General features: G+C 51.8%; 1 protein-coding gene across 4 annotated transcripts in view; it reads left to right on the forward strand.

Annotated features, from left to right (window-relative positions):
• Positions 1-8115: 8115 nt before the first annotated feature.
• CGN (cingulin) overlaps positions 8116-25794 on the forward strand; it is a 70379-nt gene continuing 52700 nt past the window's right edge. For 2 of the 4 annotated variants that reach the window (XM_072114440.1, XM_072114445.1), the window contains exon 1: positions 20856-20907. The gene's annotated coding sequence lies outside the window, so the exon portion shown is untranslated. Of the gene's footprint in view, positions 8231-20644; positions 20782-20855; positions 20908-25794 lie in introns of those variants that run through there. The other 2 variants (XM_072114444.1, XM_072114441.1) reach the window with 2 other exon arrangements.

The raw sequence follows: 25794 nt of genomic DNA on the forward strand, positions 1-25794 counted from the left end.
CACCTAAACAAACCGATCTGTTTTTCAGTAAAACCCCCAAAAAACATTTTTTAATATGAGGCCAAGACCCAATGATTTGGTACCTGATACCACTGCTGCTCTTGGTTGAGTATACAGGGCCACATTTACTAAAGACCTCGCGCCACTTTTCTTTTGGACTTTGTATGTTCTTTTATATGCAAACTGCTTGCACATGTATTTAAGAAGCGTCCGCTGCACATATGTGGCGCATGTGACCCTTTTGTGTAGTGGCTGCGCTATTCTCGTCACACAAATTCTGGTGCTCAGTCGGAGCGTGAGACACATTTATCCTGCAGAGTCCGACAGAAGTGTTTTACGCTCTAAAGGCGTACCAAAAAAACATTACTTGAAACATTACAGGCAAAGCCCGTGAAATCCTCAGGTTACAACATATCTGACTACAGATGGATCCGTAGAAGTTGCCTGATGTCTGCGTCTGACCAGCAATTGTCCACACAATGACCATACACATTGATTCTCTTTACTTACTTACACTAGAATAGGGATTTATTCACATTTCATTACATTTCTGGTGGTCTACCTGTTCTTGAGACATGTGTGTTAGGATCAGTGGATCCTCTGGACCACCGCGGGAGATGTAACTAGCCAACACCCGGAACCGGAGCCTAGCGGCACCTGGTATTCACCAGAGCCCGCCGCAAAGCGGGTTGGACTTGCTGCGGCAGGATACCACTAGGTCGTTCCCAGGTGTGACTAGCCCACGGTGGCAGCCGAGGTCGAGGATGACAATCTCGTAGACAGGTCCAGGCACAGGGTCAGGGCAGGCGGCAGAGATGCAACGTCAGGTCCAAGTCCGGGGTCAGCAACAGGAGGTCCAGGCAGGTGGGAACGGGAACACAGGCACACGGAACACAGCAACACGGAGGAACTCGGGTAACACAGGACACAGGAGCGGGAACACACAGGAATACACGGGAACGCAGGAATACACAGGAACGCAGGAATAATCGCTTGTAAGCTTTCTCTAAGGCTATGAGGCACAAAGATCCGGCAGGGGTAACAGGAAGAGGCAGGCTTATGAAAAATTGGGCAATATGGCCAGCGCCAATTAATGGCGCGCTGGCCCTTTAAATTTGGAGAAGGTGCCGCGCGCGCCCTAGCAGTCGGGGATGCGCGCGCACAGCGGAGGGGAGCGAGCCAGGAGCCGGGACGGGTGAGATGCGCTGGCGGGGGCAGGGCGGCACGGGTGAGCCCGCGACCCGCGATGTGGGTCGCGGGACCACCCATGACAGTACCCCCCCCCTTCGGCCTCCCCCTCCTCCTAGGCTGGAGGAACCTCTGCAGAAGACTACGATCCAATATGTTGTCCTCTGGCTCCCACGACCTTTCTTCAGGCCCGAACCCCCTCCAGTCAACCAAGAAGAACCGCTTCCCCCTCACCGTCTTCATGTCCAAGATCTCTTTTACCTCATAGGTGTTGGTAGAGTCCGCCACTGGAGTAGGAGGAGGATCTTGCTGGGAGAAGCGATTCAAGATGACAGGCTTGAGCAGGGAGACATGAAAGGAGTTCGGGATGCGCATGGTGGGAGGAAGGCGCAGCTTATAGGCCACAGGGTTAATACGCTTCAGCACCTCAAATGGACCCAGATAGCGAGGGCCAAGCTTGTAGCTGGGAATCTTCAACCGGACATATTTTGAAGACAGCCACACTTTATCCCCTGGAGAGAAGATGGGAGGAGACCTGCGTTTTTTATCGGCCTGAGTCTTGGAGCGGGCAGAGGCTTGAAGCAGGGACTGACGAGTCTGTTCCCAAATAGCTTTAAGGTCCGTTACCAACTCTTCCACAGCAGGAACATCAGCAGACACGGAGAGAGGTAGGGGTGGACGTGGATGTCTTCCATATAGAACAAAGAAGGGCGATGCACCAGCAGACTCCGAATCCAGGGAGTTATATAAGAACTCTGCCCAAGGTAGCAAAGTGGACCAGTTATCCTGACGGGCAGAGACAAAGTGACGCAGGTAAAAGCCCAAAGTCTGGTTAACTCTTTCAACCTGTCCATTAGACTGAGGATGGTACGCAGAAGAGAAGTCCAGTTTTATCTGCAGTTGATTACACAGGGCTCGCCAGAAGCGGGAGACAAACTGGACCCCTCGGTCCGAGACGATGTGCAACGGAAGTCCATGTAGGCGAAAGATGTGGGTGAAGAACTGGCTGGCAAGGTGTGGAGCAGACGGCAGGCCTGGCAGAGGAACAAAATGAGACATTTTGGAAAAGCGGTCGGTTACCACCCAGATAACGGTATTGCCAGATGATGGTGGCAGATCTGTAATAAAGTCCATAGCCACGTGAGACCACGGGCAGGTAGGCACGGGTAACGGCAACAGAAGACCAGCTGGTTTTTGTCGTGAGGGCTTATTACGAGCACAAGAGGTACAGGACCGTACAAAATCCCGAACGTCCTTGACCAAATCAGGCCACCAATAGAATCGGGAAATTAGGGCCCCAGCCACACGAGAGGAATGTCCCCAGGTCAGAATCCTCTTTCGAAGTCCAGGTCGCACATAAGTCTTGCCGGGAGGTAATTGCCGGAGGTCCACCGGCGCTGCCAGCACAAGTCTCTGAGGAGGAACGATGTATCTCGGGGCACAGTCCTCCCCCATAACATCCGAAGCACGGGACAACGCGTCAGCCTTGATGTTTTTCTCGGCAGGGCGAAAATGGATTTGGAAGTCAAAACGGGAAAATAAGAGAGACCACCGGGCTTGACGCGGGTTCAACCGCTGAGCCGACTGTAGGTATTGGAGGTTCTTGTGGTCAGTGTAGATGCTGACTGGAAATCTGGCTCCCTCCAACAGATGACGCCACTCCTCCAAGACAAGCTTGATGGCCAGAAGCTCACGATCTCCAATAGAATAATTCCTCTCTGCAGGGGAGAAAATTTTGGAGAAGAAGCCGCAAGATAGAGTACGGCCCCTAGGCCCCTTCTGAGTAAGGACCGCTCCAGCTCCTACGGAGGAGGCATCAACCTCCACAAAAAATGGCTTCTCGGTATCTGGTCTGGTAAGGACAGATGCAGAAGAAAAAGCAGACTTTAGTCTCGTGAAGGCCTGGTCAGCCGCTGGGGGCCAGGCACGAGAATTGACACCTTTCTTTGTTAGCGCCACCATAGGAGCTACCAAAATCGAGAAGTGAGGAATGAATTGTCTATAATAATTTGCGAAGCCCAGGAATCTTTGAATAGCCCGTAGTCCCACTGGGCGTGGCCACTGAAGAACTGCAGATAACTTGTCAGGATCCATCTGCAAGCCTTTATCGGAAATAATGTAGCCGAGGAATGGAAAGCTTTTTTGATGAAACAGGCACTTCTCCAGTTTGGCGTAGAGATGGTTGGCCCTGAGGCGGCTAAGCACTTGCCGTACATGGGAATGGTGGGACTCGAGGTCAGCAGAATACACAAGGATGTCATCCAGGTAAACCACAACACAGCGGTACAATAAGTCCCTGAAGATATCGTTGACAAACTCTTGGAAAACGGCTGGCGCATTACAGAGTCCGAAAGGCATAACTAAATATTCAAAATGCCCATCACGGGTGTTAAAGGCGGTCTTCCACTCGTCGCCCCTCCTGATGCGGATAAGATTGTAGGCCCCACGAAGATCCAGCTTGGTAAAGACTCTCGCACCCCGTAGGCGATCAAACAGCTCCGTGATCAGCGGCAGAGGATAGCGATTCTTAACGGTGACTTTGTTAAGACCGCGATAGTCAATACAGGGGCGGAGAGAGCCATCTTTCTTGGTGACAAAAAAGAAGCCGGCGCCTGCCGGAGAGGTGGATTTGCGAATGCAGCCTCTTGGCAATCGTAGGGACGATGTGGAGGAAGGGTCTCAGCTTGTTTCTTGGAGAACACATCCGCGAAGTCCGGGTATGGAGCGGGAAGCCCCCCCAAAGGCTTAGGAGACAAGGTAGAAGTCCCGACAGGGAGCGGATGTAGAACCTTCATACAGTGTGATGAACAATCCGGACCCCAGCGGAGAATCTCCCCAGAAGACCAGTCCAGAACAGGGGCATGATGTTGCAACCAGGGGAGGCCCAGCAGGAGAGTGGAAGTGCACTGGGGCAGCACAAAAAAGGACAGTCTTTCTCTATGTAATGCTCCAACTTGCAGGAGCAGGGGTTCTGTGCGAAACCGGATGGGCACGGAGAGAATTTGGCCACTGACCGAGGCAATAGACAATGGCTTCCTGAGACGAACCACCGGGAAGTGATTCTGGGAGACCAGGGCAGCATCCATAAAGTTTGCTGTAGAGCCCGAATCCAGGAAGGCGGAAACTTGGATCTGGGTGCCAGTGCCAATGCTGAGGAGTACGGGGAGAGTCAAGCGTGGAGAAGCTTTATTCTCACCTAGGGACGCTTCTCCTGAGAAGCCTAGGTGCTGGCGTTTCCCGGACGTTGGGGGCGGACAGGACAAGCCCCGACGAAGTGCCCTGGGCTGGCACAATACATGCACAGGTTCTCCTGACTCGGTCCACCTGCATAGGTTCATCAGCAGAAGTTACAGCCGGGGGCTGAAGCGGCTTTTGGAATACAGGTGCCAGGCGAGGAAGACGTCTAACACGGCCTTGGGGGTACTCGGAGCGTAGTTCCTCAGCGTGCTCCTTAAACCGCACATCAATTCGAGTGGCCAGGGTGATTAGACCACTCAGAGTTGACGGCAGGTCCCGTGCTGCCAGCGCGTCCTTGACCTGCGCAGAAAGTCCTTTCTTGAAGGTAGCAATGAGGGCCGCATCGTTCCAGGCAAGTTCAGAAGCCAGGGTGCGGAACTGAACTGCGTACTCTCCCACAGATGAGTTACCCTGGCGCAGGTTCAATAATGCAGACTCCGCAGAGGAAGCTCGGGCCGGTTCCTCGAAGACTGACCGGAACTCTGCCAGAAATTCCGAGAGGGTAGCGACAACCGGGTCATCCCTGTCCCAAAGAGGAGTAGCCCAGGCCAGGGCCTTCCCGGAAAGGAGGCTGAGGACAAATGCCACCTTGGACCGCTCTGTGGAAAATTGCGACGGCATAAGTTCTATGTGCAGGGAGCACTGGGTGATGAAGCCCCTGCACATCTTGGGATCCCCGTCATACTTGCCGGGCAAAGAGAGACGTAGCCTGGGTTCAGCAGCAGGAAGATAAGCCGGGGTAGCAGGAGTCGCAGCGGCCACTTCAGGAGACTGTTGCTGATGCTGGGTAGCTAGCAGCTGTTGCAGCATGGCGGTGACTTGCTCCAGTTGATTCCGTTGTGCAGCAATCTGCCGGGACCTGTGGATCACGATGGTGGCGAGATCAGGCTGACTGGGAGAAGGAGCCTCGGCGGGATCCATGGCCGGATCTTACTGTTAGGATCAGTGGATCCTCTGGACCACCGCGGGAGATGTAACTAGCCAACACCCGGAACCGGAGCCTAGCGGCACCTGGTATTCACCAGAGCCCGCCGCAAAGCGGGTTGGACTTGCTGCGGCAGGATACCACTAGGTCGTTCCCAGGTGTGACTAGCCCACGGTGGCAGCCAAGGTCGAGGTACCTTAGCGGATGACAATCTCGTAGACAGGTCCAGGCACAGGGTCAGGGCAGGCGGCAGAGATGCAACGTCAGGTCCAACAGGAGGTCCAGGCAGGTGGGAACGGGAACACAGGCACACGGAACACAGCAACACGGAGGAACTCGGGTAACACAGGACACAGGAGCGGGAACACACAGGAATACACGGGAACGCAGGAATACACAGGAATGCAGGAATAATCGCTTGTAAGCTTTCTCTAAGGCTATGAGGCACAAAGATCCGGCAAGGGTAACAGGAAGAGGCAGGCTTATGAAGAATTGGGCAATATGGCCAGCGCCAATTTAAATTTGGAGAAGGTGCCGCGTGCGCGCCCTAGCAGTCGGGGACGCGCGCACACAGCGGAGGGGAGCGAGCCAGGAGCCGGGACGGGTGAGATGCGCTGGCGGCGCGCTGGCGAGGGCAGGGCGGCACGGGTGAGCCTGCGACCCGCGATGTGGGTCGCGGGACCACCCGTGACAATGTGTCTCTGGGATGGTACCTGCTCCTTCTCTAAATGGCACAAGAACTTCTCGTCATAGACCTGGTGGTCTGGTCACAGACCTGGTGGCCTGGTCACAAGAACTTCTCATCATAGACCTGGTGGCCTGGTCACAAGAACTTCTCGTCATAGACCTGGTGGCCTGGTCACAAGAACTTCTCGTCATAGACCTGGTGGCCTGGTCACAAGAAATTCTCGTCGTAGACCTGGTGGCCTCGTCACAAGAACTTCTCATCATAGTCCTGGTGGCCTCGGCACAAGAACTTCTCGTCATAGACCTGGTGGCCTCGTCACAAGAACTTCTCGTCGTAGACCTGGTGGCCTCGTCAGAAGAAAATCTCGTCATAGACCTGGTGGCCTCGTCACAAGAACTTCTCGTCATAGACCTGGTGGCCTCGGCACAAGAACTTCTCGTCATAGACCTGGTGGCCTCGGCATAAGAACTTCTCGTCATAGACCTGGTGGCCTCGTCACAAGAACTTCTCGTCGTAGACCTGGTGGCCTCGTCACAAGAAAATCTCGTCATAGACCTGGTGGCCTCGTCACAAGAACTTCTCGCCATAGACTTGGTGGCCTCCAGCTTCTCCTGCATTTGCAGCACATCTCTATGGATGTTATCACAGATTTGCTTTATTTTCTGGCTATACCACAATGGGGGAAGTCATGGACAGCTTCTCCAGGATTTAGGACATCTTCCACTGCATGGACCTCCCCAGCAGATTGTAACTGGCCAGGTGCAGGATCTGCAAGTCATGTGGACATTTCTTCAGCACCAGCCACAATCCAAGAGACAAATGTAAGAAATATAGGTTCACTATACGAGTATTGGGTTTATTTGCTTTCCTCTGATGAATCTTCTTCACCTCTCAGGAATATCTACTGGTGTTTCCACATTTCATAGCTTGGGTTCTACTTGGAATCTCGCGGCTTCCTCCAGAAATTTCCTTCAGTTACAGATAAAAGAGAACCTTCAATTTGGTGGACCTGAAGGGCATTGGTCCAGCAGGAGAGACCAGCAATGATCCTCGGAGAAAATTCCATGTGATTCTGGAAGAAGAGGAGACGTAATTTTTCCAACCTATGGAAAAAAATTCCCTATATTAGAAAGCCAGACACATCATTCACAGAAAGTCATGGATGTTTGGCTAGTAGGCAAAATGTTAGGATGAACCTAGAATGATCTCTAACCTTTACAGGTGAACTTAATGTGCCCTCATTTCGTTATGGTACCTGCCCAATTTTTCAGTGTTCCATTAGGTTGTGCACAATTTGCTGTTCTCTAACAAAAAAGCTTAACAGCAAAATCTACACCAGATCTTTGACCCATGAATCACCCAACACATTTCCAGATTCCATTACAATTGGTATGTAAACAGTCCTCCTTATCATGCTGTTCACATTTTGACATCTTGAGACAGAGAGGGCACCAAACAATTAATCGGCTGTACCGCGCCATTGTGAGGCGTCAAGAAGGATGTTCTCAGACAAATGGGTATTCTGCTTCACACAGTGACTTGTGAACAGCAGATGTCGATATCAGTTGTGATAGGCCCACATTGAAGTTTCTGCACCAGTTTTGCTGTCTGACTTTGCACTGAAAAAAACCATGCAAGCTTCCTGCACATGTATGACCGTGCACAAAAGACCTCAATGGCAGCCGCGAGCTAGATGTTGTCTCTGCGTAAGCTCCTTCTCAAACCCAGGCTGCACCGTTGTTCCTGAGAATAGGTTTGAGCAAAAGTGCATTCTGAATGTCAGGAGGGTCGGAGGCAAATAATTTGGCTGGAAAGGAGGAAACATTTTCTCTAGAACATCTGTGTTCTGGATGTGAGAGGAAGGGACTATTACTAGTTCTTGGCTGCAGTATCACACATGACCAACAGGTGGAGACACATTTCATAATAGTTGGGCTGCAGTATCCGATGCCACCAGCAGGTGGTGACACATTTCGAGTGTTCTGTAGACCTGACAACTTTAGCGGACAGGATTGTAAACTAGAAGGTGAGACACAGGCAGTGATGTATGAGAGAACAAGGAGCCGAGTCGATGAATGGCCCGAGGTGCCCGCAGTCTGAGGATCGATTCAAGACTTTGAATTAGATTGCTAGCTCTGCAGCCCCGGACACAGCTGTGATTAATGATGTGTCTGCAGCGACTACAATCGATGGTAGGAAACATTAATTGCCCCTGTGTTATCCCGTAATTGCCTCCTGTCTGTGCAGAACCATGTGACATCCTCGCATGCAATGTATGGGTTTGGATCAGGGCTGTAAACGTACAAGATATACAGGTTGCAGTCACCTGTGGGCCCTGGGGGGGCGGGGGTGGGGGGTGGGGGGAGCCAAGAGAGTCCTTCAGCTTATAATATGACACCAGCACCATAAATGTAGGATTATAGCCAGGGACCAGGTGCAGGTTCTGTATCGGGGTCCAAGTGCTTTATGCTTGTCCTCTGGTACCCAGTCTCATTCTCAGATCTCTATTGATCATCACACAACTTTACACATTCTTGTTTTGTGTCTTTAGATGGCACTTACAAATTCTACATCTCTCCGACTCTTCTGGGTTGTCAGGACCTCTACACATTCTCATTTCGAGGCTTCGAATTCTCAAGCACATACAGACTCTACATCTCTCCGACTCTTCTGGGTTGTCGGGACCTCTACACAGTCTTGTTTTGAGGCTTCAGATGCTCGAGCACTAACAGACTCTACATCTCTTGGACTCTTCTGGGTTGTCCGGACCTCTACACAGTCTCGTTTTGAGGCTTCAGATGCTTGAGCACTTACAGACTCTACATCTCTCCGACTCTTCTGGGTTGTCCGGACCTCTACACAGTCTCGTTTTGAGGCTTCAGATGCTCGAGCACTTACAGACTCTACATCTCTGACTCTTCTGGGTTGTCCGGACCTCTATACAGTCTCGTTTTGAGGCTTCAGATGCTCGAGCACTTACAGACTCTACATCTCTCGGACTCTTCTGGGTTGTCCGGACCTCTACACAGTCTTGTCTTGAGGCTTCAGATGCGTGGGCACTTACGGATTCTACATCTCTCGGACTCTTCTGGGTTGTCCGGACCTCTACACCGTCTTGTCTTGAGGCTTCAGATGCTCGAGCACTAACAGACTCTAGATCTCTTGGACACTTCTGGGTTGTCCGGACCTCTACACAGTCTTGTCTTGAGGCTTCAGATGCTCGGGCACTTACGGATTCTACATCTCTCGGACTCTTCTGGGTTGTCGGGACCTCTACACAGTCTTGTCTTGAGGCTTCAGATGCTCGAGCACTTACAGACTCTACATCTCTCGCACTGTTCTGGGCTGTACAGATTTGAAGCCATGAAGTTGTGGATTACAGGAGGAGATGATAAATAGGAGAGTTGGGCCTTAACTCCTACTTCTTTCTATTGTATAGTAATGATGATAATTGTGATGTCACCCAGACGTGATGAGCCTCCGCTATTACACAGGATTACTGATCCTTCCTGACATCCAGGCATCATGTTTATGGGGGATCGTAACCTGTTTACGGCATTAGTGAGGCATGAAGTGGACGAGGGATTGTATTTTACGTGGCTGTTGAGAACCTATTACACAGAGGGATGGGGTAAATCTTGTCAGGCGCTGCGCAGTGTGAACATGCGCTGGGATTCCTGATCCATTATTTCACTAAACCAGGACTCCTCACTCAAGGAACACCATCGCTCCGGTGGCTTTCCATCTGATGCCTGGCATTGTGCTTTACACTGTCGTCAGATTCTTGTCCTCAGTGATGTGAGGCTGACACGTGGCTCCTCCATCATGGACATCCATGAAGCTCTTGGCACAAGTATTGTGCTGGTGCTCTGCAGTTATCATCTAACACACTCTAGAGGTCTGCAGAACATCGCTCCTCTACCTCCTGACAGATGTACAGTGATATATCCTGCAGATTATTACAACACCGACCACTCGAGAGGTCTGCAGAACATCGCTCCTCTACCTCCTGACAGATACGCAGTGATATATGCTGCAGATTATTACACCGACCACTCTAGAGGTCTGCAGAACATCGCTCCTCTACCTCCTGACAGATGTACAGTGATATATCCTGCAGATTATTACAACACCGACCACTCGAGAGGTCTGCAGAACATTGCTCCTCTACCTCCTGACAGATATGCAGTGATATATGCTGCAGAATATTACACCACCGACTCCTGATGTACAGTGATATATGCTGCAGATTATTACACCACCTTCTCCTGATGTACAGTGATATATCCTGCAGATTATTACACCACCTTCTCCTGATGTACAGTGATATATCCTGCAGATTATTACACCGCCTTCTCCTGATGTACAGTGATATATCCTGCAGATTATTACACCGCCTTCTCCTGATGTACAGTGATATATCCTGCAGATTATTACACCGCCGTCTCCTGATGTACAGTGATATATCCTGCAGATTATTACACCGCCGTCTCCTGATGTACAGTGATATATCCTGCAGATTATTACACCGCCGTCTCCTGATGTACACAGCGTTGCAGGCCGTACATGTCATTTCCCGCTCTGTGCAGTGGATTTTGACTCCTTGGACTGGTTTTATGGGGGTCATTATGTCATTGAGAAGGCGGCAGATAACGCCCTGTGCACAAGTTTCCTGCTGGGGACAGCAGATGGATGTTACACTGTACATACATGATCTGTATCACGTCACGTGGCCCAGCACTGGTCACACATATGGATCATGGGGTACTGGTTAATATGGACAGCGCCGATTCTGCTGAATGGGCCAAGTGCTTGAAGGTTCTGATCTAAATATGTTCTTCATCACTACCAACCATCTGTTCCTCATGGAGAGCCGGGCAGATTGCAGGTTACCTCGAAGTGGTGATGGGGGAGTACAACCCCCATGATCCCTGTAGGTACTTCTTTTACTGAGCGTCTCCTCAGGCTCATGACTTAATGGGTGAGAACCGCACTGCCGCAACGTCCTGCAGAGCAGCCAGAACCCTGGAGCACAATGGTGACATTCATATTATCATCCAGCAGAACCAGAGAGATCCAGAGACCAGCATGTCCTGTGGAGGCAAATCCTTACTGCCCAACCACAACTGCTCCTTCTCATGTTACTTCTACGACGAACAGAACCGGTTCCCTCCACAATGAGTGACATATATAGGGCTCCACCAGTGGGTGACACCTCCAGAACCGGTCCATGTCATGTTCCCTCCACAACGAGTGACATATATAGGCTCCACCAGTGGGTGACACCACCAGAACCGGTCCATGTCATGTTCCTCCACAACGAGTGACAAATAGGGCTCCACCAGTGGGTGATACCACCAGAACCGGTCCATGTCATGTTCCTCCACAACGAGTGACATATATAGGGCTCCACCAGTGGGTGACACCACCAGAACCAGTCCATGTCATGTTCCTCCACAACGAGTGACAAATAGGGCTCCACCAGTGGGTGACACCTCCAGAACCGGTCCATGTCATGTTCCCTCCACAACGAGTGACATATATAGGGCTCCACCAGTGGGTGACACCACCAGAAGCGGTCCATGTCATGTTCCTCCACAATCAGTGACATATATAGGGCTCCACCAGTGGGTGACACCTCCAGAACCGGTCCATGTCATGTTCCCTCCACAACGAGTGACATATATAGGGCTCCACCAGTGGGTGACACCACCAGAACCAGTCCATGTCATGTTCCCTCCACAACGAGTGACATATATAGGGCTCCACCAGTGGGTGACACCTCCAGAACTGGTCCATGTCATGTTCCCTCCACAACGAGTGACATATATAGGGCTCCACCAGTGGGTGACACCTCCAGAACCGGTCCATGTCATGTTCCTCCACAATGAGTGACAAATAGGGCTCCACCAGTGGGTGACACCACCAGAACCGGTCCATGTCATGTTCCTCCATAATCAGTGACATATATAGGGCTCCACCAGTGGGTGACACCTCCAGAACCGGTCCATGTCATGTTCCTCCACAACGAGTGACATATATAGGCTCCACCAGTGGGTGACACCACCAGAACCGGTCCATGTCATGTTCCTCCACAATCAGTGACATATATAGGGCTCCACCAGTGGGTGACACCTCCAGAACCGGTCCATGTCATGTTCCTCCACAACGAGTGACATATATAGGCTCCACCAGTGGGTGACACCACCAGAACCGGTCCATGTCATGTTCCTTCACAACGAGTGACATATATAGGGCTCCACCAGTGGGTGACACCTCCAGAACTGGTCCATGTCATGTTCCCTCCACACTGAGTGACATATATAGGCTCCACCAGTGAGTGACACCACCAGAAACGGTCCATGTCATGTTCCCTCCACAACGAGTGACATATATAGGCTCCACCAGTGGGTGACACCACCAGAACCGGTCCATGTCATGTTCCTTCACAACGAGTGACATATATAGGGCTCCACCAGTGGGTGACACCTCCAGAACTGGTCCATGTCATGTTCCTCCACAACGAGTGACATATATAGGGCTCCACCAGTGGGTGATACCACCAGAACCGGTCCATGTCATGTTCCTCCACAACGAGTGACATATATAGGGCTCCACCAGTGGGTGACTCCTCCAGAACCGGTCCACGTCATGTTCCATCCACAACGAGTGACATATAGGGCTCCACCAGTGGGTGACACCACCAGAACCGGTCCATGTCATGTTCCTCCACAACGAGTGACATATATGGCTCCACCAGTGGGTGACACCACCAGAACTGGTCCATGTCATGTTCCTCCACAACGAGTGACATATATAGGGCTCCACCAGTGGGTGACACCACCAGAACCGGTCCATGTCATGTTCCCTCCACAACAAGTGACATATATAGGGCTCCACCAGTGGGTGACACCTCCAGAACCGGTCCATGTCATGTTCCCTCCACAACGAGTGACATATATAGGCTCCATCAGTGGGTGACACCACCAGAACCTGTCCACGTCATGTTCCCTCCACAACGAGTGACATATATAGGGCTCCACCAGTGGGTGACACCACCAGAACCGGTCCATGTCATGTTCCTCCACAACCAGTGACATATATAGGGCTCCACCAGTGGGTGACTCCTCCAGAACCGGTCCACGTCATGTTCCATCCACAACGAGTGACATATAGGGCTCCACCAGTGGGTGACACCACCAGAACCGGTCCATGTCATGTTCCTCCACAACGAGTGACATATATAGGCTCCACCAGTGGGTGACACCACCAGAACCGGTCCATGTCATGTTCCTCCACAACGAGTGACATATATAGGGCTCCACCAGTGGGTGACACCACCAGAACTGGTCCATGTCATGTTCCTCCACAACGAGTGACATATATAGGGCTCCACCAGTGGGTGACACCACCAGAACCGGTCCATGTCATGTTCCCTCCACAACAAGTGACATATATAGGGCTCCACCAGTGGGTGACACCTCCAGAACCGGTCCATGTCATGTTCCCTCCACAACGAGTGACATATATAGGCTCCATCAGTGGGTGACACCACCAGAACCTGTCCACGTCATGTTCCCTCCACAACGAGTGACATATATAGGGCTCCACCAGTGGGTGACACCACCAGAACCGGTTTATGTCATGTTCCTCCACAACCAGTGACATATATAGGGCTCCACCAGTGGGTGACACCTCCAGAACCGGTCCACGTCATGTTCCCTTCACAACGAGTGACATATAGGGCTCCACCAGTGGGTGACACCACCAGAACCGGTCCATGTCATGTTCCTCCACGAGTGACATAAATAGGGCACCACCAGTGGTTGACACCTCCAGAACCGGTCCATGTCATGTTCCTCCACAACGAGTGACATATATAGGGAACCACCAGTGGGCGACTCCTCCAGAACCGGTCCATGTCATGTTCCCTCCACAACGAGTGACATATAGTGCACCACCAGTGGGTGACACCACCAGAACCGGTCCATGTCATGTTCCCTCCACAACGAGTGACATATATAGGGCTCCACCAGTGGGTGACTCCTCCAAAACCGGTCCATGTCATGTTCCTCCACAACGAGTGACATATATAGGGCTCCACCAGTGGGTGACTCCTCCAGAACCGGTCCACGTCATGTTCCATCCACAACGAGTGACATATAGGGCTCCACCAGTGGGTGACACCACCAGAACCGGTCCATGTCATGTTCCTCCACAACGAGTGACATATATGGCTCCACCAGTGGGTGACACCACCAGAACTGGTCCATGTCATGTTCCTCCACAACGAGTGACATATATAGGGCTCCACCAGTGGGTGACACCACCAGAACCGGTCCATGTCATGTTCCCTCCACAACAAGTGACATATATAGGGCTCCACCAGTGGGTGACACCTCCAGAACCGGTCCATGTCATGTTCCCTCCACAACGAGTGACATATATAGGCTCCATCCGTGGGTGACACCACCAGAACCTGTCCACGTCATGTTCCCTCCACAACGAGTGACATATATAGGGCTCCACCAGTGGGTGACACCACCAGAACCGGTCCATGTCATGTTCCTCCACAACCAGTGACATATATAGGGCTCCACCAGTGGGTGACTCCTCCAGAACCGGTCCACGTCATGTTCCATCCACAACGAGTGACATATAGGGCTCCACCAGTGGGTGACACCACCAGAACCGGTCCATGTCATGTTCCTCCACAACAAGTGACATATATAGGCTCCACCAGTGGGTGACACCACCAGAACCGGTCCATGTCATGTTCCTCCACAACGAGTGACATATATAGGGCTCCACCAGTGGGTGACACCACCAGAACTGGTCCATGTCATGTTCCTCCACAACGAGTGACATATATAGGGCTCCACCAGTGGGTGACACCACCAGAACCGGTCCATGTCATGTTCCCTCCACAACAAGTGACATATATAGGGCTCCACCAGTGGGTGACACCTCCAGAACCGGTCCATGTCATGTTCCCTCCACAACGAGTGACATATATAGGCTCCATCAGTGGGTGACACCACCAGAACCTGTCCACGTCATGTTCCCTCCACAACGAGTGACATATATAGGGCTCCACCAGTGGGTGACACCACCAGAACCGGTTTATGTCATGTTCCTCCACAACCAGTGACATATATAGGGCTCCACCAGTGGGTGACACCTCCAGAACCGGTCCACGTCATGTTCCCTTCACAACGAGTGACATATAGGGCTCCACCAGTGGGTGACACCACCAGAACCGGTCCATGTCATGTTCCTCCACAACGAGTGACATAAATAGGGCACCACCAGTGGTTGACACCTCCAGAACCGGTCCATGTCATGTTCCTCCACAACGAGTGACATATATAGGGAACCACCAGTGGGCGATTCCTCCAGAACCGGTCCATGTCATGTTCCCTCCACAACGAGTGACATATAGTGCACCACCAGTGGGTGACACCACCAGAACCGGTCCATGTCATGTTCCCTCCACAACGAGTGACATATATAGGGCTCCACCAGTGGGTGACTCCTCCAAAACCGGTCCATGTCATGTTCCTCCACAACGAGTGACATATATAGGGCTCCACAAGTGGGTGACACCACCAGAACCGGTCCATGTCATGTTCCTCCACAACGAGTGACATATATAGGGCTCCACCAGTGGGTGACACCACCAGAACCGGTCCATGTCATGTTCCTCCACAACGAGTGACATATATAGGGCTCCACCAGTGGGTGACTCCTCCAGAACCGGTCCACGTCATGTTCCATCCACAACGAGTGACATATAGGGCTCCACCAGTGGGTGACACCACCAGAACCGGTCCATGTCATGTTCCTCCACAACGAGTGACATATATGGCTCCACCAGTGGGTGACACCACCAGAACTGGTCCATGTCATGTTCCTCCACAACGAGTGACATATATAGGGCTCCACCAGTGGGTGACACCACCAGAACCGGTCCATGTCATGTTCCCTCCACAACAAGTGACATATATAGGGCTCCACCAGTGGGTGACACCTCCAGAACCGGTCCATGTCATGTTCCCTCCACAACGAGTGACATATATAGGCTCCATCAGTGGGTGACACCACCAGAACCTGTCCACGTCATGTTCCCTCCACAACGAGTGACATATATAGGGCTCCACCAGTGGGTGACACCACCAGAACCGGTCCATGTCATGTTCCTCCACAACCAGTGACATATATAGGGCTCCACCAGTGGGTGACTCCTCCAGAACCGGTCCACGTCATGTTCCATCCACAACGAGTGACATATAGGGCTCCACCAGTGGGTGACACCACCAGAACCGGTCCATGTCATGTTCCTCCACAACGAGTGACATATATAGGCTCCACCAGTGGGTGACACCACCAGAACCGGTCCATGTCATGTTCCTCCACAACGAGTGACATATATAGGGCTCCACCAGTGGGTGACACCACCAGAACTGGTCCATGTCATGTTCCTCCACAACGAGTGACATATATAGGGCTCCACCAGTGGGTGACACCACCAGAACCGGTCCATGTCATGTTCCCTCCACAACAAGTGACATATATAGGGCTCCACCAGTGGGTGACACCTCCAGAACCGGTCCATGTCATGTTCCCTCCACAACGAGTGACATATATAGGCTCCATCAGTGGGTGACACCACCAGAACCTGTCCACGTCATGTTCCCTCCACAACGAGTGACATATATAGGGCTCCACCAGTGGGTGACACCACCAGAACCGGTTTATGTCATGTTCCTCCACAACCAGTGACATATATAGGGCTCCACCAGTGGGTGACACCTCCAGAACCGGTCCACGTCATGTTCCCTTCACAACGAGTGACATATAGGGCTCCACCAGTGGGTGACACCACCAGAACCGGTCCATGTCATGTTCCTCCACAACGAGTGACATAAATAGGGCACCACCAGTGGTTGACACCTCCAGAACCGGTCCATGTCATGTTCCTCCACAACGAGTGACATATATAGGGAACCACCAGTGGGCGACTCCTCCAGAACCGGTCCATGTCATGTTCCCTCCACAACGAGTGACATATAGTGCACCACCAGTGGGTGACACCACCAGAACCGGTCCATGTCATGTTCCCTCCACAACGAGTGACATATATAGGGCTCCACCAGTGGGCGACTCCTCCAAAACCGGTCCATGTCATGTTCCTCCACAACGAGTGACATATATAGGGCTCCACCAGTGGGTGACACCACCAGAACCGGTCCATGTCATGTTCCTCCACAACGAGTGACATATATAGGGCTCCACCAGTGGGTGACTCCTCCAAAACCGGTCCATGTCATGTTCCTCCACAACGAGTGACATATATAGGGCTCCACCAGTGGGTGACACCACCAGAACCGGTCCATGTCATGTTCTTCCACAACGAGTGACATAAATAGGGCTCCACCAGTGGGTGACACCTCCAGAACCGGTCCATGTCATGTTCCTCCACAACGAGTGACATATATAGGGCTCCACCAGTGGGTGACACCACCAGAACCGGTCCATGTCATGTTCCTCCACAACGAGTGACATAAATAGGGCTCCACCAGTGGGTGACACCTCCAGAACCGGTCCATGTCATGTTCCTCCACAACGAGTGACATATATAGGGCTCCACCAGTGGGTGACTCCTCCAGAACCGGTCAATGTCATGTTCCTCCACAACGAGTGACATATATAGGGCTCCACCAGTGGGTGACACCTCCAGAACCGGTCAATGTCATGTTCCTCAACAATGAGTGACATACACTCACCGGCCACCTTATTAGGTACACCTGTCCAACTGCTCGTTAACACTTAATTTCTAATCAGCCAATCACATGGCGGCAGTGCATTTAGGCATGTAGACATGGTTAAGACAATCTCCTGCAGTTCTCCCGAGCATCAGTATGGGGAAGAAAGGTGATTTGTGGCCTGTGAACGTGGCATGGTTGTTGGTGCCAGAAGGGCTGGTCTGAGTATTTCAGAAACTGCTGATCTACTGGGATTTTCACGCACAACCATCTCTAGGGTTTACAGAGAATGGTCCGAAAAAGAAAAAACATCCAGTGAGCGGCAGTTCTGTGGGCGGAAATGCCTTGTTGATGCCATAGGTCAGAGGAGATGGGCAGACTGGTTCGAGCTGATAGAAAGGCAACAGTGACTCAAATCGCCACCCGTTACAACCAAGGTAGGCAGAAGAGCATCTCTGAACGCACAGTACGTCCAACTCTGAGGCAGATGGGCTACAGCAGCAGAAGACCACACCGGGTGCCACTCCTTTCAGCTAAGAACAGGAAACTGAGGCTACAATTTGCACAAGCTAATCGAAATTGGACAGTAGAAGATTGGAAAAACGTTGCCTGGTCTGATGAGTCTCGATTTCTGCTGCGACATTCGGATGGTAGGGTCAGAATTTGGTACAACAGCATCAAAGCATGGATCCATCCTGCCTTGTATCAGCGGGTCAGGCTGGTGGTGGTGGTGTCATGGATCCATCCTGCCTTGTATCAGCGGGTCAGGCTGGTGGTGGTGGTGTCATGGATCCATCCTGCCTTGTATCAGCGGCGCAGGCTGGTGGTGGTGGTGGTGTCATGGATCCATCCTGCCTTGTATCAGCGGCTCAGGTTGGTGGTGGTGGTGTCATGGATCTATCCTGCCTTGTATCAGCGGGTCAGGCTGGTGGTGTCATGGATCCATCCTGCCTTGTATCAGCGGCTCAGGCTGGTGGTGGTGGTGTCATGGATCCATCCTGCCTTGTATCAGCGGGTCAGGCTGGTGGTGGTGGTGTCATGGATCCATCCTGCCTTGTATCAGCGGGTCAGGCTGGTGGTGCTGGTGTCATGGATCCATCCTGCCTTGTATCAGCGGCTCAGGCTGGTGGTGGTGGTGTCATGGATCCATCCTGCCTTGTATCAGCGGGTCAGGCTGGTGGTGCTGGTGTCATGGATCCATCCTGCCTTGTATCAGCGGCTCAGGCTGGTGGTGGTGGTGTCATGGATCCATCCTGCCTTGTATCAGCGGGTCAGGCTGGTGGTGGTGGTGTCATGGATCCATCCTGCCTTGTATCAGCGGCTCAGGCTGGTGGTGGTGTCATGGATCCATCCTGCCTTGTATCAGCGGCTCAGGCTGGTGGTGGTGGTGTCATGGATCCATCCTGCCTTGTATCAGCGGCTCAGGCTGGTGGTGCTGGTGTCATGGATCCATCCTGCCTTGTATCAGCGGGTCAGGCTGGTGGTGCTGGTGTCATGGATCCATCCTGCCTTGTATCAGCGGGTCAGGCTGGTGGTGGTGGTGTCATGGATCCATCCTGCCTTGTATCAGCGGCTCAGGCTGGTGGTGGTGGTGTCATGGATCCATCCTGCCTTGTATCAGCGGCTCAGGCTGGTGGTGGTGGTGTCATGGATCCATCCTGCCTTGTATCAGCGGGTCAGGCTGGTGGTGGTGGTGTCATGGATCCATCCTGCCTTGTATCAGCGGCTCAGGCTGGTGGTGGTGGTGTCATGGATCCATCCTGCCTTGTATCAGCGGCTCAGGCTGGTGGTGGTGGTGTCATGGATCCATCCTGCCTTGTATCAGCGGCTCAGGCTGGTGGTGGTGGTGTCATGGATCCATCCTGCCTTGTATCAGCGGCTCAGGCTGGTGGTGGTGGTGTCATGGATCCATCCTGCCTTGTATCAGTGGCTCAGGCTGGTGGTGCTGGTGGTGTCATGGATCCATCCTGCCTTGTATCAGCGGGTCAGGCTGGTGGTGGTGGTGTCATGGATCCATCCTGCCTTGTATCAGCGGCTCAGGCTGGTGGTGGGGGTGTCATGGTGTCTTTGGGCCCCTTGGTAACGCCACAGTCTACCTGAGTATTGTTGCTGGCCATGTCCATCCCTTTATGAGCACAATGTACCCTGTAACATCTGATGGCTACTTTCAGCAGGATAATGCGCCATGTCATAAAGCTGGAAGCATCTCAGACTGGTTTCTTGAACATGACAATGAGGTCACTGGACACAAATGGCTCCACAGTCACCAGATCTCATCCAATAGAGCATCTTTGGGATGTGGTGGAACGGGAGATTGGCATCATGGATGTGCAGCCGACAAATCTGCGGCAACTGTGTGATGCCATCATGTCACTATGGAGCAAAATCTCTGAGGAGCTTCCAGCACCTTGTTGTATCTATGCCACGAAGAATGGAGGCAGTTCTGAAGGCAAAAGGGGGTCCAACCCGTTACTAGCATGGTGGACCTAATAAAGTGGCCGGTGAGTGTATATTGGGCTCCACCAGTGGGTGACACCTCCAGAACCGGTCCATGTCATGTCCTCCACAACCAGTGACATATATATTTATAACTATAAACGAGTGACCCCCAGTTATACATCCTCATTAATATGTGACTGTTCACACAGGGCGGTACCGCCTCAGCTCAGGACCACGTATCCCAGCAGCTCCTGCGCCAGCCAGGAGCTGGAGAACCAAGCCGCGCGTTGCTTAACAACCAGGAACATGGCGGCCGTCACGTGACCGCGCGCCCGCTCTACCTCAGGTTGTGCTGTGAGCTCACCTTCTGTCTCCGCCCCCTGCTGCCGCCCGCCAATGACAGAGAGGGAAGGGTGTAGGGACCGAGGACGGAGGGCTGCCATTGGTGGCGGTGTACGGAGGGGCGGGGCGCGGTGCGGCTGGAGGTGCAGTCCCTGTCAGGTTGGAGAAAACGCGAGCGGCGACCGGAGACTAGAGAGGTGAGAGGATACCGGGGGGACGGGAGAGGTGAGAGGAGACCGGGGGGACGGGAGAGGAGACCGGGGGGACGGGAGAGGAGAGAGGGGAGAGGTGAGAGGAAACCGGGGGGACCGGAGAGGAGAGAGGTGAGAGGAAAACGGGGGGACGGGAGATGAGAGGAAACCGGGGGGACGGGAGAGGTGAGAGGAGACCGGGGAGACGGGAGAGGTGAGAGGAAACCGGAGGCAGGGGGACGGGAGAGGTGAGAGGAAACCGGGAGGACCGGAGATAGGGTATCACACCTGTATGTACAATAATACACAGGACACTATGCTGTTATATACAGGACAGGTGTAATACACAGGACACTATGTTATTATATACAGGACAGGTGTAATACACAGGACACTATGTTATTATATACAGGACAGGTGTAATACACAGGACACTATGTTATTATATACAGGACAGGTGTAATACACAGGACACTATGTTATTATATACAGGACACTATGTTATTATATACAGGACACTATGTTATTATATACAGGACACTATGTTATTATATACAGGACAGGTGTAATACACAGAACATTATGTTATTATATACAGGCCAGGTGTAATACACAAGACATTATGTTGTTATATACAGGACACTATGTTATTATATACAGGACAGGTGTAATACACAGAACATTATGTTATTATATACAGGCCAGGTGTAATATACAGGACACTATGCTGTTATATACAGGACAGGTGTAATATACAGGACACTATGCTGTTATATACAGGACAGGTGTAATATACAGGACACTATGCTGTTATATACAGGACAGGTGTAATATACAGGACACTATGCTGTTATATACAGGACAGGTGTAATATACAGGACACTATGCTGTTATATACAGGACAGGTGTAATATACAGGACACTATGCTGTTATATACAGGACAGGTGTAATATACAGGACACTATGCTGTTATATACAGGACAGGTGTAATACACAGGACACTATGTTATTATATACAGGACAGGTGTAATACACAGGACACTATGTTATTATATACAGGACTGGTGTAATACACAGGACATTATGTTATTATATACAGGACAGGTGTAATACACAGGACATTATGTTATTATATACAGGACAGGTGTAATACACAGGACACTATGTTATTATATACAGGACAGGTGTAATATACAGGACACTATGCTGTTATATACAGGACAGGTGTAATATACAGGACACTATGCTGTTATATACAGGACAGGTGTAATACACAGGACATTATGTTATTATATACAGGACAGGTGTAATACACAGGACATTATGTTATTATATACAGGACAGGTGTAATACACAGGACACTATGTTATTATATACAGGACAGGTGTAATACACAGGACACTATGTTATTATATACAGGACAGGTGTAATACACAGGACACTATGTTATTATATACAGGACAGGTGTAATATACAGGACACTATGCTGTTATATACAGGACAGGTGTAATATACAGGACACTATGCTGTTATATACAGGACAGGTGTAATATACAGGACACTATGCTGTTATATACAGGACAGGTGTAATACACAGGACACTATGTTATTATATACAGGACAGGTGTAATATGCAGGACATTATGTTGTTATATACAGGACAGGTGTAATATACAGGACACTATGCTGTTATATACAGGACAGGTGTAATACACAGGACACTATGTTATTATATACAGGACAGGTGTAATATGCAGGACATTATGTTGTTATATACAGGACAGGTGTAATATACAGGACACTATGCTGTTATATACAGGACAGGTGTAATATGCAGGACACTATGTTATTATATACAGGACAGGTGTAATACACAGGACATTATGTTATTATATACAGGACAGGTGTAATACACAGGACACTATGTTATTATATACAGGACAGGTGTAATACGCAGGACATTATGTTGTTATATACAGGACAGGTGTAATACGCAGGACACTATGTTATTATATACAGGACAGGTGTAATACACAGGACACTATGTTATTATATACAGGACAGGTGTAATACACAGGACATTATGTTGTTATATACAGGACAGGTGTAATACACAGGACATTATATAATAGTAATTATACACATGACCTATATATGATAACACGCCTTATCCTGTGTGTAATAATACACTGCTCTCTGTATATAGTAACACAGGAGACACCCTTCCCCTGCAGGTAAGTCCAGGCCCGGGTGGGTTCTATCAGGTGTTTAGGGAGTTGCTGTCCTGGTGTTTCCTTGGATCCCGGTGATTCCCGGCCCGTGGCGGCTCCTCCTGCTATCCCCGGCCCCCCGGCTTTGTGCTGGAGGTGGGATGTCCCGGGCCCCCGGCTTTGTGCTGGAGATGGGATGTCCCGGGCCCCCGGCTTTGTGCTGGAGATGGGATGTCCCGGGCCCCCGGCTTTGTGCTGGAGATGGGATGTCCCGGGCCCCTCGGCTTTGTGCTGGAGATGGGATGTCCCGGGCCCCCGGCTTTGTGCTGGAGATGGGATGTCCCGGGCCCCCGGCTTTGTGCTGGAGGTGGGATGTCCCGGGCCCCCGGCTTTGTGCTGGAGATGGGATGTCCCGGGCCCCCGGCTTTGTGCTGGAGGTGGGATGTCCCGGGCCCTCGGCTTTGTGCTGGAGATGGGATGTCCTGGGCCCCTGGCTTTGTGCTGGAGATGGGATGTCCCGGGCCCCCGGCTCTGTGCTGGAGGTGAGATGTCCCGGGCCCCCGGCTTTGTGCAGGAGATGGGATGTCCCGGGCCCCCGGCTTTGTGCTGGAGGTGAGATGTCCCGGGCCCCCGGCTTTGTGCTGGAGATGGGATGTCCCGGGCCCCCGGCTTTGTGCTGGAGATGGGATGTCCCGGGCCCCCGTGTGTCCCTACCCTAGGGGAGACCCCGATGACTGACGCTCCGGGTGACGCCGCACGGTGCCATGTTGTAGGTTTCCAGACGTGTCGGCAGCCGGGATACAGATTCCAACCAGCCAAAGGCAGGAGCGTGGGCGTGGCATCACCCTCAGGGGTCCCCTCTCCCCAGCTGTGACCCCTCACTGCCTCTCCTGTGGGGGATAGGACCCCTCATCTCTCAGACCCCGGAGCCTCCGTTCTGAGCTCCTCGGGGACCGGCACCGGTGTCCAGCGCTCCTTCCCAGATTATACCCGGCAGCTGGGGGACCGGCCTCCAGACGACCCAATGACCTTCCTGCCTGGTCCTGCTAGGGCCGTCCAGAGATCTGCTCATCCGTGTTCTGATCCGCAGCTACTGGACTCATCCTCCTGGAAACCACCCTGGGGGAGCCCCGGGGAGTCCTTTCCTTCATGTTCATCTCCTTCTTTCCCTTGATCCTTTATGTCGGGTCCTCGGTGCAGTCGTCCGGTGATCAGTGTAATAAATGAGCAGAGCCCAGGAAGGGGTTAACAGGCACTTCCTCCATTGCCCCTCCTGGCAGCAGCGAAACTGATTGCAGAGCAGTGAAACTGCCCGACCCTGCCCGTCCTGCCTGGAGATCCTCCCGCTACACTCACCATCCAGTCACCCAGACCGGTCTGTCCTGTTCACTGCTCCAGCTTCATAAATATGTGCCCCCCCAATGTCCAGGAGACCCCAGAGACCACCCAGCAGGGAGGAGGATATCACAGGCTACAGCCGGATCTGTACAGTAGTCTCCTCAGGAGCCGGTTCTGTACTGTAAGAGCTGTGACTCTGTAGAATAGTCTCCTCAGGAGCCGGTTCCTTACTGTAAGAGCTGTGACTCTGTAGAATAGTCTCCTCAGGAGCCGGTTCTTTACTGTATGAGCTGTGACTCTGTAGAATAGTCTCCTCAGGAGCCGGTTCCTTACTGTAAGAGCTGTGACTCTGTAGAATAGTCTCCTCAGGAGCCGGTTCTGTACTGTAAGAGCTGTAACTCTGTAGAATAGTCTCCTCAGGAGCCGGTTCTGTACTGTAAGAGCTGTGACTCTGTAGAATAGTCTCCTCGGGAGCCGGTTCCTTACTGTAAGAGCTGTGACTCTGTAGAATAGTCTCCTCGGGAGCCGGTTCCTTACTGTAAGAGCTGTGACTCTGTAGAATAGTCTCCTCAGGAGCCGGTTCCTTACTGTAAGAGCTGTGACTCTGTAGAATAGTCTCCTCAGGAGCCGGTTCCTTACTGTAAGAGCTGTGACTCTGTAGAATAGTCTCCTCAGGAGCCGGTTCTGTACTGTAAGAGCTGTGACTCTGTAGAATAGTCTCCTCAGGAGCCGGTTCCTTACTGTAAGAGCTGTAACTCTGTAGAATAGTCTCCTCAGGAGCCGGTTCTGTACTGTAAGAGCTGTGACTCTGTAGAATAGTCTCCTCGGGAGCCGGTTCCTTACTGTAAGAGCTGTGACTCTGTAGAATAGTCTCCTCGGGAGCCGGTTCCTTACTGTAAGAGCTGTGACTCTGTAGAATAGTCTCCTCAGGAGCCGGTTCCTTACTGTAAGAGCTGTGACTCTGTAGAATAGTCTCCTCAGGAGCCGGTTCTGTACTGTAAGAGCTGTGACTCTGTAGAATAGTCTCCTCAGGAGCCGGTTCCTTACTGTAAGAGCTGTGACTCTGTAGAATAGTCTCCTCAGGAGCCGGTTCCTTACTGTAAGAGCTGTGACTCTGTAGAATAGTCTCCTCAGGAGCCGGTTCTGTACTGTAAGAGCTGTAACTCTGTAGAATAGTCTCCTCAGGAGCCGGTTCTGTACTGTAAGAGCTGTGACTCTGTAGAATAGTCTCCTCGGGAGCCGGTTCCTTACTGTAAGAGCTGTGACTCTGTAGAATAGTCTCCTCGGGAGCCGGTTCCTTACTGTAAGAGCTGTGACTCTGTAGAATAGTCTCCTCAGGAGCCGGTTCCTTACTGTAAGAGCTGTGACTCTGTAGAATAGTCTCCTCCGGAGCCGGTTCTGTACTGTAAGAGCTGTGACTCTGTAGAATAGTCTCCTCAGGAGCTGGTTCTGTACTGTAAGAGCTGTGAC

This window comes from Engystomops pustulosus, chromosome 7 (genome assembly GCF_040894005.1).
Source record: "Engystomops pustulosus chromosome 7, aEngPut4.maternal, whole genome shotgun sequence".
Classification (NCBI taxonomy): Eukaryota; Metazoa; Chordata; class Amphibia; order Anura; family Leptodactylidae; genus Engystomops; species Engystomops pustulosus.